General features: G+C 42.3%; 1 long non-coding RNA gene across 1 annotated transcript in view; it reads right to left on the reverse strand.

Annotated features, from left to right (window-relative positions):
• Nucleotides 1–15,807, reverse strand: part of LOC139595144 (uncharacterized) — a 51,617-nt gene that overhangs the window by 1,464 nt on the left and 34,346 nt on the right. The window contains exons 9-12 of the long non-coding RNA XR_011680872.1: nt 11,814–14,623; nt 11,021–11,145; nt 8,622–8,853; nt 6,142–6,358 (exon numbers count right to left, since the gene is read on the reverse strand). This is a non-coding gene — a long non-coding RNA (uncharacterized lncRNA). The remainder of the gene's footprint in view (nt 1–6,141; nt 6,359–8,621; nt 8,854–11,020; nt 11,146–11,813; nt 14,624–15,807) is intronic.

Below are 15,807 nucleotides of genomic sequence, written 5' to 3' on the forward strand. Positions count from 1 at the left end.
TCACTCTTAATAACCTACAACTAACTACCCTGCAAAAATTTTGGAACAAATATTTTTGGTGGTTCTACAGGAACAGTGGGAGCCTGCTCCGGATTTATTGCTGCCTATTTTGCATTTAGATGTAACTAAGAGTGAAGGGAAGGAAAAAAGGGAAAAACTGGGTATCAGCAGGAATTTTTATTCCTGAGGGTTGGGTTTGCTGGGGGGGAGGTTGCTTTTTAGTTTATTTGGTTTTTATAAATATATATTTTGGATCCAATGTTCTTCATTCAGCTGGATCTCGGTCCCCATGAAAGCATCTTGTGTAGGATCAAATGTGGGCTATTTCCAGCAAGTTACTTGGGGAAATATATTCAGAAAGAGACTGGATCCTGCTGATGGAAAACAAAAACAAACAAAGAGACAGGCCAGGAAGGAGATCTGAAGAGAAGGAAGTAATGAAAGGAGCATTTGGGGCCCTGCTATTATTACAGTGTGTCCATCCCCTTCTCCCTCACTCCCAGCACTGTGGGTTTTAATTGTCCCCTGAAGAAACAGTTCTGTGGAGAAACCCACAGGGAGCAAAGGCTCTGTCAGGGACAACCAAATTAATTTCTCTGTTGGAAGCATGATTGTGACTTCAAACCCCAGAACAATGTATTTTTAGCAGTTTGGACCATCTTTCTTTACAGCAACTCATGTCCTTTATCCTTTGGAGGCTGAGCCCTGGTAGCAAACACCTATTTAGGGACACCCCAGACGTGAGGATTGGGAGGTCTGGCTGCAACATTGCCTCAGCTTTGTCAAATCAGGACAAATCTCATTTGAATGCTTTGGAGGTGGCCCAACCAGCATGAAAAAGGAAGGGATTTCTGCTCATTCAAACCATGCCATCCCACTGTGCAAGGGGATAACAAGGCAGATTTTGCAGCAATAAGGCCCACTGAGGCCTGTTAGAGGCTGTGATGTAGCTGCCACCACCAGAAAATCCTTAACCAGCAGATTATTGGAGAGGATATCCAGAAGAATTCTCTCTCAGAGTTGTTAAATTCTGGCCCTGGACATCTTCTCGTGGCCACTGCCAGGGGAGGGACACGATGGCAGATGGTCTCAGGGCTGTCCCCCACTCTGCCCTGAGTGCTGCCACTGGGCCTGAGAGGGCTCACTGCTGCTCTGGCCCTTTTGGAGCAATAAAGCTTGGAAAAACACAAAAATCCCCCCCAGTGTTGTATATTAATATGTGTTCAGCAAAAAACAAAATCCTCTGAGAACTCCCTCCTCTCACAGCTGAATACAGAAAAGCACCAAAGAGGCAGAGGAGGCCTCACGTCTTCGGCCTCACTTCTTCAACCTCACTGTCCCATATCAGCCTCACTTCTTCAGCCTCACTGTCCCATATCAAGGATGTTCCTCTTAGATCAGGCAAACTTGCTCTTTTTCCAAAAAACTCCCTCATAAACCCTCACTTTTTACAGAAATTTCCCTGCAAAGGGCAAGGCCTGGCTCAGCCCTATGGACAAGGGTCCCCACCCCAAACTTTCCTGGGTTACACAGCAGCTGAGGTTCCCAGGGGTGTTAGAGATCCCTTTCCCATGACATCAAAAGCCCCCAAACTGGTAAATGTCCAAATATTCTCTGGAAGAAAACTGCAGGAAGAGATGTGAAGTATCCTTAGTGATACTTCCATCAAAAAAGAGCTGAAACCACCTTTCTTGTCAGAAGAAATACTTGCACCTCTATAGGATTCTTTCTCATAAAAGATCCTTTCCCAAAAATATTAGTGAGAAAACACAGCAAGGCAAGTCCAGCTGCCTGGCATCTGAATCTATTTTCTTCTTAGTTCTATATATTTCTTAATTATGAACATGTTCTCCTTTGTACTGATACGTGGGACTAATTAACATTTTCAACAGCATTTTAGATGCATCACACTGATTCCCAAAAGACCCTACATTTGTACCACACATTTTTCAAAAGCTGTTTTGTGCATGTTCTGTTTATTCTACTTTAAATTGTATTCTTAAAAAAAAAATATATATATATATATGAAATCCCTCACAAAAATGAGGGGGAAAATAATCCTTCATGCCCTCAGCTTTTGCTGAATTGTCCAGTGCAATTTGTGAAGTCAGAGAACAAAGTTTGGCTTTGCCTGTCACCCACATGTCTAAAAAGCTCTTATGTTTAAAACAATATCAGCGACTTCAGGGCACTCAGAAAATCACAATTCCTGACAAAAGTTTCTGTTTGGTTGGCACAAACCTATTAACTGTGCTGAAAAGAGTGACAGTAATTGCAACTGGCTAAGGGTTGATAAGAAAACTCGGGCTGCTAATTTGAAAGAAAATTTACAGACTGGCAAAGCCGTGTCAGACAAGGGAACCAAAGATAGCTGCACTTGGTGGGTTTTAATTCAAGGCAAAAAAAAAAAAGGAATGAATTCATAATACTTGTATTCTAACAAGAGACTTTTTCAAAGTGATAACTTTATCACCTTTTGTATCTCAGTCCATCAAAGTCTGCTCACAGAAAAATGACCTTTGCCACAGACCAAACCTGACCCTTCTTGCTCAGTTATAAAATAAACATAAATAGAGGACAGCAGATCTGACCTAGTAACACTGGCAGAGATTCTGTGCTGCAGGCCCTGAAGCTGTGGCTCATAAAAGAATCGAGGTTTGCGATTCAAGAGAGAGAAGAACTGAACTCTGCAAACAGAAAATAAAACTCTCCTCCTTGGCCTCAGGGGGTTCAAGCAGGAGAAGGCACCAAGTGCCCCCTCCCACCAGGGCTGGCAGAGCTTCACTGCTTAAATTAACCAAAAATAAATAAAATCTCAAGTCTATAAAGCTGCAATTGCCTTCAGGTGAGGTTTTGGATCACCCTGGAATGGGATGTCCTTTCTCAGCCTCTCCATGTCCACACAGTCTGCCCCATCATCACCATCTCATCCCTTTTCTCTTGTGCCCTTCTCCTGCGGCTCAAAAACTTCCTGAGGGCAGGGAAGGCTCCACTGTGGACTCCCCTGGTTTGTAGGATTAAATTAAAGCATCTGTGGCTCCTCTGTAATGGGATTACCAGTGTTCTTTTATCTGAGTTTCAAAGCAGCTCAGCAGAGTGACCTTTCCTCAAGTATTTCCCTCTGATTCTTTCTGATCTGCATTTTTTTTTTTTCTTTGTTAGAGGAAGAACTAAAAGATACAGCAGAAACCCCTGGATGTGGCAGGGGTTTCTGGATCCCTGACAGTGTCCAAGGCCAGGTGGAACACAGGGACAGTGGAAGGTGTCCCTGCCCTTGGCAGGGGTGGCACTGGATGGGCTTTAAATTCCCTTCCAACCCAAACAATTCTGGGATTCTAAATCCCTGTAGGTGACCACAGCACAGGAGAGCTGCAGCTCCTATAAAATCTTCTGGAAATTTCTGGGAGTTATCTCTGCCATGAATATGAAACACAGCCTCTGCTTATCCTTGACCAGACACAACTCTGCATTTTAATGCTCCCGGAGCGTTCGGTGGCTCGCGGAGAAGAGCACTTTTGTAATAAGGTTTGATAAAACATCACCCTTGGGAGAGCTCGTACATAAACACCTCCAAAGAGTTATGCAAGCCTAGCGTGCAGCTCTCATGACAACACATCCATCCAGCATCAACCTAGGGCTTAAAAAGGTTCCACCTCTGCATAGCAATGAGCTTTTCCTCGGAGTAATCCTCGCTCTCAACAAGGAAAGCAAAGGGAAGCACAGAAGGGCCCCTCCCTCTCCTAAATCTTGACTTGAAATTATTGTTTTTGGGATGAGGATTAAAGCCAGGAGTTTTGCCAGCAATAGCAAACACGTTGTTTGCACAAGAATCACCTCCCCCAAAAGCCAGCTCGGTGTCATCTCAGATTTTTATGATGCCAGCTGACAGCCAGGGTTTCTAAGGAAACACCGATATTGGGGGAGCTGCAAGGAGAGAAAGAAAAGGACAGAACCTAAAAATAAGTGTCACACGCCTCTTCCAGACATGAGAACCACCTGATAAAGAAATTGTAAACATCTTGGGACGGTAACATTTCTAAGACACCCACAAGGCTCCACCCAAGCAGGATCATCTTGCACGGAACAATATTTTGCTCAGAGGGAGTTTTGCTTTAGAAATCACCTTCTTTTAAATATATTTAAATATGCTGACTGCATTATTTCTGAAATTATCTAGAATAAATGGGATAATTTTTGTTCTGGGACAGTGCAGCTCCCATTAGGACTTGAAGTTTTAAGTGGAGCATGAATAGGAATTTCCTGATTTTGAGTGTCGATGGTTTTCATGCTGGAAGTATAATCTGGTTTTCTTTAATTAAACTGGAATGGGTTTGGGGAGCAAAAAGAATACCCCTCTCCTGGAGCATTGACAGGCCATGCTGGAATCAGACATCCAGAACACTCCAAACTGCACTAAAAATTCCAAAAGAAATGACACTTCAGCACAGCAAGTTAAACACTTTTTATGTCAAGCTCTGGAAGTAAAATATCCTCAGAATATTTTTGGAATGGCCAAACCCTCCAATTTTTCAAAATGTCATTGTTTGTCCAATTAACCCAGGAAATCTCCTCTCAGAGGGGGATGATCAGAGAGATTTCTTCCTTTCTGCTGAAATGAGAGCTGTGCTCTAAAAAGGGGCTCCAGCCGGGTCTGTAACAACACCAAAGACAAATTCCTGCTGAAATAACTTTGACACAAAGCTCACTAGAAGCACTTAAGTATTTCACCATCCCTCCCAATTACGTGGGCAACCACAACCAGCGCACAGTTACGAGATGATTTCACTGAATGTGACTACTGGGCTTTAGGCTATGCATAAATATTCAAGGTTTTACTCCCAGACAGTCACTAATGAACTCCATGTACACATCAGGAGAGAAATATTTGTAGAACTGAAGTCAGAATGTTTCAGTGGGTTTTTAGAAACAGCAGCCAGACAGATATTTGGGGGTATAACTTTGATGTTTTGTGCTGATAGTGTTTAGGCTGAGATGCAGAGGACGTTGGTCTTTAACCCTTCACTCTGAGCACCATGATTTACCCTGAAATCTCTCTCTGCATTGGGGTTCCAATAATTCTTGTACTGGTATTTCAGGTTTCCCAGAGCAGCTGTGGCTGCCCCTGGGTCCCTGGAAGTGCCCAAGGCCAGGTTGGACAGGGCTTGGAGCACCCTGAGGAAGAGGAAGATGTGCCTGCCATGGAAGGAGTGGGATGGGATGAAGTTTAAGGTCTCTTCCAACCCAAACCATTCTGGATTCTGTGAAATCAGAGAAGAAAAGCCTGTGGAATCACCAAAAGTTATTCTCAGAGGAGTACAGGGATCTACCCCAAGGAGCTGCTGTAGGGAGGAGATTGGTGGCTCCTTTTCCAGCCTGCCTGCCTGCCTGCCTTTCTGACTTTATTCAGGCTCTTCCACCAGGCTGGAAGAGTGTTCTAACATGTGGAAACTCATTTGTAAGTGCTCCCATGGATCGTGTGCAATGAAAGGACTCATCTGCTGTCTGAGGCAGGTTAAAGCTTTACAAATCCGAGCAGACATTACCTTGGCTCCCCCTGCTCCTGTCTGGAACAGCTCCAGCTGGAGCCCAGAGATGGGTTTCAATTAGCAGCACACACTCAGCTGAAATGGAAAGCAGGATAAAAAAGCCCCCCTTGCTTTTTGTCTCTCTCATTACAGCCAGAACCACACAAATTGATTTGTGCCGTCCCCGAGTTTGGGCTTTTCCAGGTTTGATTCATTATGATAAAGCAACAGAAAATAAATCCTCATGCCTGATTTAGCAAGTGGGCAGGGCATCCCCCAGCCTGACTAGCCACCCTGAACTTTGAAATGCTGGATTCCCATCACCATTCCCCTCCTTCCAGGCTGCTGAGGATGCAGGAGGGGAGAATCTCCAGTCCACCCCACCACAGAACGCTCCAAAGGCCGAGGAGATGGAGTGGCTGCCATTTGAAATGTGATTATGGCGGATTAAACTCTTCATTTCTGTGACAAAATCTTAATAAGGGCCGGAAACTACTCTGAGGAAGCTTAGAAATATCTGCAATTGCTCAGGGATTCTTGGCGAATAAAAAGGGGAGGAGAAAACATGAGAGGATGAAAAAGAGGAAAGTTTTCACTCATGTTATGAAGCACTCACCAGATTTCCAAACCTTCTCCAGGACACTCCTTCCAGGGACCTTTTGGGACCTTGGACAGCAAACAGGACAAGTTCCACAGCAGTTCATGTCAATGCCTCTTGGTTCCAGGAGCGCCTTCGGCCTCTCATGGTGCTCCTCACTTCATAGAATCGTTAACTCTAAGATCATCAATTCCAATCATTAATCATGAGACTCTTCATTAGGAACCCAGAATGCCTTTAAAATTAAAATACAGTAGACCAATAAATATGAAATCTTGCCCTAATTTCTAAATAACCTTTTTTTTTTTTTGTAATTGATGTACATATTTCACTTTAAATTCTAATATTTAAAATTTCCCAGTTACCATTCTAAAGATTTTTCCCATTATTTAATTCTAAATAATGGGAAAAATCTCTAGAATGGTAACTGGGAAATTTTAGAATTAGAATTCACATTCTCTTCTCCCTTCTCATTTTCCTGGTAAATTTTTTGCATATCTCCAGGTCTCTAAAATTCCCTTCCATGTTTCTCCACACAAAATAAGAAATATGACTCCTTTTATCTCTGAGCACATTTCCCAGTGGAGCAGTTTCAGCTCCAGGCTCAGCTCGCTGGCCACAGTGCCTGCAAATTGATTTATTCCTCATAATGGTCAAACTTTGTCATCCAAATGCTGGGAAACGCCGTAATTCAATCTTTGCATGTCCTTTAACTTTCTTTTATCTCTCTGGCTGTTTTAACAACTGCTAAAATGTTCAAGGCAAGCTTTTATGTATTTATGAAGCAGCCAAAAGCAAGGCAAGAGATTAGAAGGAAGCTGGATGTGTTACTTAAAGCAGCAGATATGAAAAACAATATTTTTATTTGAGTTTTGAAGATTACAATGAAGCAGCAACAGAATCCCTCAAAATATCACTAAAAAAAACCCCTTTGGTTAAAACCATGGTCCAACTAAAGGCTTTAAAACCCCAAAAAATCAGTGTTTATTTCTCTTTTATCTGTCTAATAAGTTGAATTTGGGAGTTTTTTTGTCCTTATACAAATGTACTTGTGCATGGATGTAACAAATACATAAATTTCTTGCCCATCTGTGCTGCAGATTTCCAAATGCACAGGGACAGACATCCCTGACCTGTACATGCTCAACAAAATCCCTCTTTTTAACTGTAAAATGTTGCTAAGCATTTGTTCATGTTTTATGGAACACACCAACTTGTCTTGCACTTTTTTCTATTCCCAGCTCTCCTCACTTATATTTATTTAATGTTCTGCTCTCCACTTGTGGCTTCGTTTCTTCCACTGAAAATCATATTCAGCAAAACCTGCTTTTCTTGAAGCTTTGTCATTATTTCCTGAATTTTAAGATCACTAATCAACTTCTCCACTTTGATTCTGACTATTAGAACTCAAGTTTTAATCTGTCATTCCCCTGCCTTATAGGGGTGATAATGTCTGGTTTTATAGGGTTTTTTTTTGTTATGTTGTCATGGAAAAACTTTTTTTTACTGAGATTTAAGGAGGGAATGGATTTGGTATTGTTGGCTTAAATAAAATATAAATTCCTATTTCTGTTTTCATTTAGTATAGTTTTACTGTCTGAACCAGCTATTGGAATATCTATATTTTCCACACACAAGTAATTATATTATAATTTAATACACAGAGTTTACTAAGTAAGATCCACTCCCAAAGAGTCCAAGTGTAATTTCTCTTGTTTATTCCTTTCTGAAAAATATCAGATTACCAAAAAGACCATCTGGATTGATTCTGGGCTTTTATTATTTAATTAGGCTTTAGTGACAGGGATAGAGGTTTCAGAAGCACTTCAGGACAAATTATATTTCATAAATTATTTTCCTGAATAGGGACTTTTAGTCTGGGCTCGAGACAGGGCCTAACTTAAGGGTATAAGCTCAGTTTTGATTCATTCAGTAGCACCTCTGTGAGAGGAATATTAGAGCAGCCTTAAAGCATCTAAGTGTTCCAGGGCAGAGATGTTTATTAGGGATTTCATAGCCCATCCTTCAAACCAGACCTTAACCAAATTCCCCAAGCTGACAGAAATAATAAAGTTCCAGGGATTCTTACTGAAACACTTTAATATCTAAAGATGAGCCTACCTCTCCTTTCTAAGATCATTTCAGTAAATTAGTATTGAGTTATACAACCTAATGAGGGAAATTAATTTCCTTAAATTACCTTCCGTGAGTGAAAACAGGCATAAGGAATATAATCAGATTTTTTTTTTTTTTTTTTGCAGAGGAAAGAACCACAGTGAACGGAACAAACTGGGATGTCTGGGATGGAAAAGCACTTCATTTTCCTTCCAAAACAATTTTACATAATAATTCTATTTTTATCCTCCCTCTGACTTCTATCCAATCTCTCTCCACTTCAAAAAGATTTGATGATTGCTTTTTAGCAATAAGATAAAGATGAAGCTTTTTAATTTCTTAGGTATCAATTGCACACAACCAACAGTAAATCTAAATATTACCTATTTATGATTTCTTCCAGGATCTTTGAATTTCCTCAGAAATATTTCTTTGGATAGGAACTTTCGATATAAATAAAGTGGGACAGATTTTACTCCTTCTGTATTATTAACAACTCTTCCAAAAGTGCAGTTTTCTGGTTTTATTTTAGGAGGCATCTCCAAATCCAGGCTTAAGCATTAATATTAACAGCCAGAATATGACCCTGTTGCGTTCAATTCCTGAAGCATGCTTCTGTGAATTCATGAAAAGAGATTTTATGGTTTTGAGAGAAAAGAGACAGTTTGAAATTATAAAAAAAAAAAGAAAAAAAAAGAAAAAAAAAGAAAAAAAAAGCAAACAATGACAACAACAATGCCCCAAAATCCAAATAAAGCAACCCCCAAACCCAGTGGAATGTCTTTCCCACTGGACAAGTCTGTCCTGACAACTTCTTTCCCAACAAAGAGTGGGAAGTGCTGTGGGATGGATGCCATGCTGGGCATCCCTCCATGGAGATGGATCAGCTCAGCTCCTCTGGACTCTCCTCTGCCCCAAAGGACATCCCAGATTTCTCAGGTCACCATGGAATCACCTCCCATAGACTGAGATGTTCCAATCTCATCGGGGCAGGGATGGGGCAGCCACAGCTCCTCTGGGCACCCCCTGTGCCGGGCTCCCACCACCCTCACAGGGAAGAATTCCCTCCTGGTGTCCCATGTGAACCTCCCCTCTGTCAGCACGAGGCCATCCCTGTGTCCTGGCATTGCAGACTCTGTAAATCACCTGCAGCAGGTCCCACAGAGCTCCAGGGAGGGTGGGGAGGGCCACAGCTCCCAGCATTCCTGGAAGGACACGGCAGTCCTGAGTCAATGACACATTTTATGAAAAATCCTTTCCTTAGGATCTTTTCTCCTGAGAAGCTGAGAGGCCTCAGGAACAACATGTAAGCAATGGTTATCTGCTGCTGTGGAATGCAACAGGGGCATCTGGGATTGGTCTCATGTGGTTGTTTCTAATTAATGGCCAATCACAGCCCAGCTGGCTCAGACTCTCTGGTCAGTCACAAGATTTTATTATCATTCCTTTCCTTTCTAATCCTTGCTTGCCTTCTGATGAAATCCTTTCTTCTATTCTTTTAGTATAGTTTTAATATATCATTTTCTTTTAATATAATATATATCATAAAATAATAAATCAGCCTTCTGAGACATGGAGTCAACATTCTCCTCTCTTCCCTCATCCTGGGACCCCTGTGAGCACCACCACAGCCCTGGAGCCTCATTCCATGGGTTTTAGCAGCTCAGCAAAGACCTCAGGCAGTGCAATCCCTGCTCCTTTCCTGGGGAAGCCTGCCAGCTGTGTTTCCAGGCCAATTATTGCTTCCACAAAGCGCTCTAAATCTGTCAGCAAGCACAAGTGTGAAGTGCAGAATGAAAACACCGTGAGGATTGCGAGCCACTTGTTACGAGAGGAGTTTCTTCTTGCAGAGGGAGCACTGAGAGTTGGCTTCCCAACAGCAGCACCGCTGCCAAACTCAGGTGTTAAATGCTATTAACACACACCAATATGTTTGTACTCTTTTTTTTTTTTTTAATTGGAAAATAGATGTTTATTCTCTGACATCTGTGGGATAAATGCTTTGCAAGCTACTGTGGGAAATCCAGGAAGGTTCCAAGGATTTCTCCCTGGGAGTATGAGGAAAGGGAGATAATGCATTTTATCTACAGGAGTTGCCGTGGATATGGACACATTTTCATAAAATAAAAGTAAATTAATGAAAGAGTTGCAATGATTTTCCCAAATGCACAAATCCCCACATCTTCTCACATCTTCAGCATTATTGCTGGGTACAGAATTATGGAATTATTTAGGCTGGGAAAGGCCTCCAGGATCATGGAGTCCAACCTGTGACTGATCCCAGAGCACTGAGCGCCACGTCCAGGCATTCCTTGGACATCTCCAGGGATGGAGACTGCAACCCCCCCTTCCAATGCCTGACCACCCTTTCCATGAATAAATCCTTCCTGATCTCTAGCCTGAAGCCTCCCCTGGCACAGCTTGGGGCCGTCTTCTCTTATCTTGCCAATACTGAGTTGCTTTGCTGAAAGGTGGGAAAGCTTCTTCGTTTGGATTCTTCATGTGAGGAATCTCCCATGTCAAAGCTTCTCATCCAAGGTGATTTCTTCTCCTCAGACCTGTGATTAAAGGCTGAAGTGTGATGTCACCCCCAGAGCTGCTCAAACACTGCAGGTGCTTTGGCTGGGCTCCTCAGGAGAGACTGATTTCCACCTGAAGCTTCCAGGTTTAACTCTCCTACAAAACCAGCCCTGACCCAGGCTGAAAGCTCTCCCAGACTGTCAATATTCTCAATATTCCCCACATTCTGGCTCCAGGCTCAGTCTCAGGGCTGCGTGCTCACCCTCAGTGGCTGGAGAGCTGCAATTGCCAAAGATTTGCTTGGAGACCCCTCAGGAACCTCCTGTTTCATGGGGTGCAACTTGGGAAGATATTGTGTGGGAAAAGGAGACACGATTTTATAATCAGCTGAAAAAAAACGACAGGATTGATGGTGACTGTCAAGCTAATTATGGAATGAATCATGTCTGGCTCTGCAGTTATTAGTCAAAGTAATTCATTATTTGCTTAAAAATAACATTAAAATTTAACCAATAAAACCATTTATTGATGGCTGGTCTGATTTTTTTTTTTCCTTTCCCTTGTCTAAATGTCATCCTGGTTAAGAAAACCTGAAAGAAAAAGTCATTAAATCATCTTAGTCACAAAAAATCCATCTTTCATCATTTAAATAAATAGAAAAGTGAGACATTATCTGACAGACATTTGGGCTTATCAGTTATGCAATGAAATATTAGAGGTTTTCTGCAGGGGACTCACAATTAAATAAAACATTATTTTTACTAAAATACTGTCATTATTTAAAGGTAAATAACATAAATAAAGGTAAATAAATATCTGGAAATGTGAACTCTCCCCATGTTTTTTCCATTTCCATACCTCAGCCTTCTCTCTCTATCCCAGTAACAATTCCTACCCAGACAAAAGTTCCTGGATTTTTTTCCTGTTGAACTGCCTTGGTTGTTTGGTAATTTCTGCCTTTCCTGAAGAAGTGAGCAGGATTCCAGGGCACCTGGCATGGGATACAGGAGGGTGACCCCAATCCCCCAAAACTTGCACCTATTGCTGTGTCTCACCTTGGCTTCTCCTCAGCAAATCTGCCAGGAGTCTTGAACAAAACATCTGGATTTGGAGCAGGTGGAGAAAATAACAGAAGGGGAAGCCAGAAAAACAATGGGAAAGGCAATCAGAAAGTTTGGCATTCCTTCCAGCCTGGATCTATCGGGATTTGCGCTGCAGTATTGATTATGGCAGTGTCCTGAAACACAAGGTTAGGAAGGGAAACAGATTTTTTTGCTCCAAAGTTAAACTGGGAAAATAAACCAGAAGAGAAGGACAAAACCCAGGCAGGTGCATGGTGGCCCAGAAGATCCCGGTTTCAGGGCTGGAGCTCGGTGTGGTTGGATGGATTTTGGCTCCATTTTCACTCATCTGACCGATGCCTTTACGCAGGAACGAGCAGAGCTCTTCGATTGCTCCTCAGAAAATAAATAAACTCTGCCTCCAAATGAGTTAAATGGCTTGAAAACTGAGCTCCTCAGATTTTATTAGGGCTTGAAGAGCTCCAGGTGTTCCTAAGCCGAAATCAATGGGAAGATTAGCTGCAGGAGTCTGCCAGGAGATTAGGGACAAGGCGGGCATCGAACGGGGGCCGATGGATCCAGAGCCTGAGCACTGTCCCTCGGGATGGGAATGAGCTGCACAGGAGCTCCTTCCCACCTTCCACCCACCTGGAATTCCGCACAGAGCACCACCAGCCACCCACGGCGCAGGGCTGGAATGAGATGAACTTTAAGGTCCCCTCAAACCCCAATTTTTCCATGGTTCTGTAGGAGAAATTCATTATTCTAAAGCTTTTTCATTAGGGATCCCTTTGTCACACTCCAGATCATTTAAACCTGATAAATTTCCTAAGAACTTCACAAAATCTTATCACAAATCCCAGACAAAATCTTATCACAAACCCGCAAATCCTTGGGTTTGAAGGAACTTAAATCCCACCCGGTTCCACCCCTGCCATGGGACCTTCCACAGACCAGGCTGCTCCAAGCCCCGTCCATCCTGGCCTCAAACACTTTCAGCAGGATTTCCAAAAATATAATTCCTGACAAAATCCATTGAGGAACACCTTTGCCAAGGCTGCATTTTCACCCTTGCTGTAGCTTTGGGCACGAGCAAACCTGCAGCCTCTACACCTCTGTCTCCCTAAGGGGATTTTTGTGCACCTCCATTGAAATACTTCTACAGTTCCCACAAGAAATTCAATTACAATTCCCACGGATGGCAGAAGTTACAGCCTGCCATTCCATTTGATTTAATATTGATATTTTTCCTTTGCTTGCGTGTCAGTCAATGCCCCACATTAGGATGCAAAACTCCCTGAGCATTTTTAGCAATGTAACAGCTTTTTGATGTATTTTTCAGCACATTACAAGTCTCGTATTTTCAGATGAAATTGAATTTTTGCCTGTTTTTAATGATCTCATTAATGGCTTGTCAGGTATCTGTGTTTCCACCAGCAGTTTTGCACCTCTCCAGTCCCATCATCCCAGACATTTCCTGTTGATATTGTTTTGTGAAGGCTAATGAGGCTTCACCTCGGAGCAGGAACGATGTGATTCCACACAAACTGAGAAGAGCTTGAGCTGACAGATTTGGATGTAGCAGGAAGATGCAGAAAATGGTTATTTGTAAATGTGTCTGAACATTGTGTGAAAGGAGTTAAAGCTTCTGTGCTGGCTTTTCCCTCTCTTTCAGGGTCACTTCAGCTGCATCACTGCTGTCCTGGACCTCGGCCTCTCCAGCAGAGATTAAATTCAAATATTCATACAGCAACAATTAAACTCAAAAAATTAAAAACATCATTTTAAAGCCAGTTCCATGTGAAAATGAATCTTTAAAACTTAATATAAGTTTTGACTTAATATAAAGGAAAAATGTCAATCTGTTCTTTCTCCCCATGATTAGACACATTTAAAATAAAATATAAGAAATTCATTAATCATTTCTGCATACTCATAAAGCATTTATCTGCTTGTTAAATGTAACAGAACTGCACCTTTGTTTTATCTTTGTTTTATCTAGAAATTCACACAAGGAATTTCTAAGATGATTTCAAAAAATACTTTGCATTAGATAAAAGGAAATAAATAGAGAAACCAACTTACTGTCAGTGAAATCAGTTTGTGCTTAGAGTAACCATCAACATTACTGTAAAGAATCCTAGGTAAAGTCAAGATTTCAAATTAAATTCCAGAGATGGCACAGCCTGACCCATGTAAGGCTCCTGGATGAGTATCCTTGCATTATCCACAGGTTATTTCACCAACACCCTCGTGTTCAGTCTATGATCAGACTATAATTTAATCATGATTCAAAGATAAAATATTTGAAAAAACCTCAAACTTCTTCTTGCAATGATGGACTCCAGAAAAAAAAAAAAAAAGGCATTTTGGAGCTGCATCATCTTTGGGCACTCACAGCATCCCTGCTTTTATCAAACATCTGAGATGTGGAATTCTGTGACAAGAACCCTCCACTGTGGGGGGTGTAAAAGTGAAGCATCTCCACAGCAATATTCCAGGGAAGGATTTCTGTTCACCCATCAAGGATCTGAGAACTCCCCAAATTAACTCCTCAAAGCAATGTGCCCTGTCAGGGCTCTGCTTTGTTTTCAGCATTTAAAACAATGTCCCAAGGTTTTGTTTGAAGGATTCACACTTCCAAAGGGAGCAGCTCTGCTCCTGTGCCTCCCCCAGAATTCCACAGACATCAAAGGCAAGGTGGCTTTGTTCAGAATGGAGGTGTTTTCACAGGGTTAAAGAGAGAGAACAAACTCCTCGTGTGCTGATCCTCTCCAAAGATTCCATCCACTCTGAAGATAACACTTAAAAAAGGAAGGAATAACAAGATGGAAAAGGAACATTCAGCACCCTTCTTCAATGGCTTCTCTGAAACATTATGGTGGCCATATCCCCATAGATCCATATGGAAATTCAAACATCCCAATCCTAAAAATTGGAGCCTGACATGGCTCCTTCTCCAACACAGATCCATCCCTCATGCAGTTCCATCCCTGCTCCATCCCCATCCCTGTCCCATCCCTCATGCAGTTCCATCTCTGACTCGGCTTCCATTCCTGTCATGGCCCCCTCCCTGCCCCTGCCCCATCCCTGCCCCTGAGCCATCCCTGCCCCATCCCTGTCCCTGCTCCATCCCTGTCCCAGCCCCATCCCTGCTCCATTCCTGTCCCCATCCCTGTCCCAGCCCCATCCCTGTCCCATTCCCATCCCTGTCCCTGCTCCATCCCTATCCCTGCCCCATCCCTGTCCCAGCCCCATCCCTGTCCCAGCCCCATCCCTGCTCCATCCCATCCCTGTCCCTGCCCCATCCCTGTCCCATCCCATTCCCGTCCTGCCCCATCCCTGCCCCATCCCTGTCCCAGCCCCATCCCTGCTGGCTGAGGATTGTTTTCCCCTCTCCAAGGCCCTCTCTCTGCTGCAGTGCCCTACTTTCCTCTTCTGCTTTGCTAAAGTTTAGATAAAAAAACCCACCCAGCCAAAACCCCCAAGTGCCTCAACAACAAACCCATGAACAAAGCAGCAAGTGACTACTCTTTAATACGGGATTGAATGTTCTTAAGCAGTTCTGGAAAATAAATAAGACTCAAATCCTGTAATTCATTCTTCTGTATCTGAGGCAGTACAATGTGCATTTTTTGTAGGTTGGCTTTTTGCTTCCAATAGCTTTGTAATAGTCTTATCCAAAAGATGAACTGCAAATGATTTTTCTTTTTTTCCTTGGGTTTTTTGGGGTTTTTTTTTTGGCATAAGGTTCTTTTCTCTCTTGGAAACAAAGATTTAAAGAACAGAGATTTTGTTTTAAGATCTACAGCAAATAGGCCTTAGGTTTGATTATTTACATTTGAATATTAGAAGACTTTAAGTAATCTGCCTGTGAAAGACAAATAAATTAAGTCTTCAGAACTGAGAGAACAGAGTTTTAATCGTGTTTTCTGAGAGGAAAAGGATAAACTCTAAAATGTAGGTTATTACTGCTCTCTGAAATATC

Source organism: Agelaius tricolor, unplaced genomic scaffold (assembly GCF_023055355.1).
Source record: "Agelaius tricolor isolate 1412-34295 unplaced genomic scaffold, bAgeTri1.0.p SCAF_12, whole genome shotgun sequence".
NCBI lineage: Eukaryota > Metazoa > Chordata > Aves > Passeriformes > Icteridae > Agelaius > Agelaius tricolor.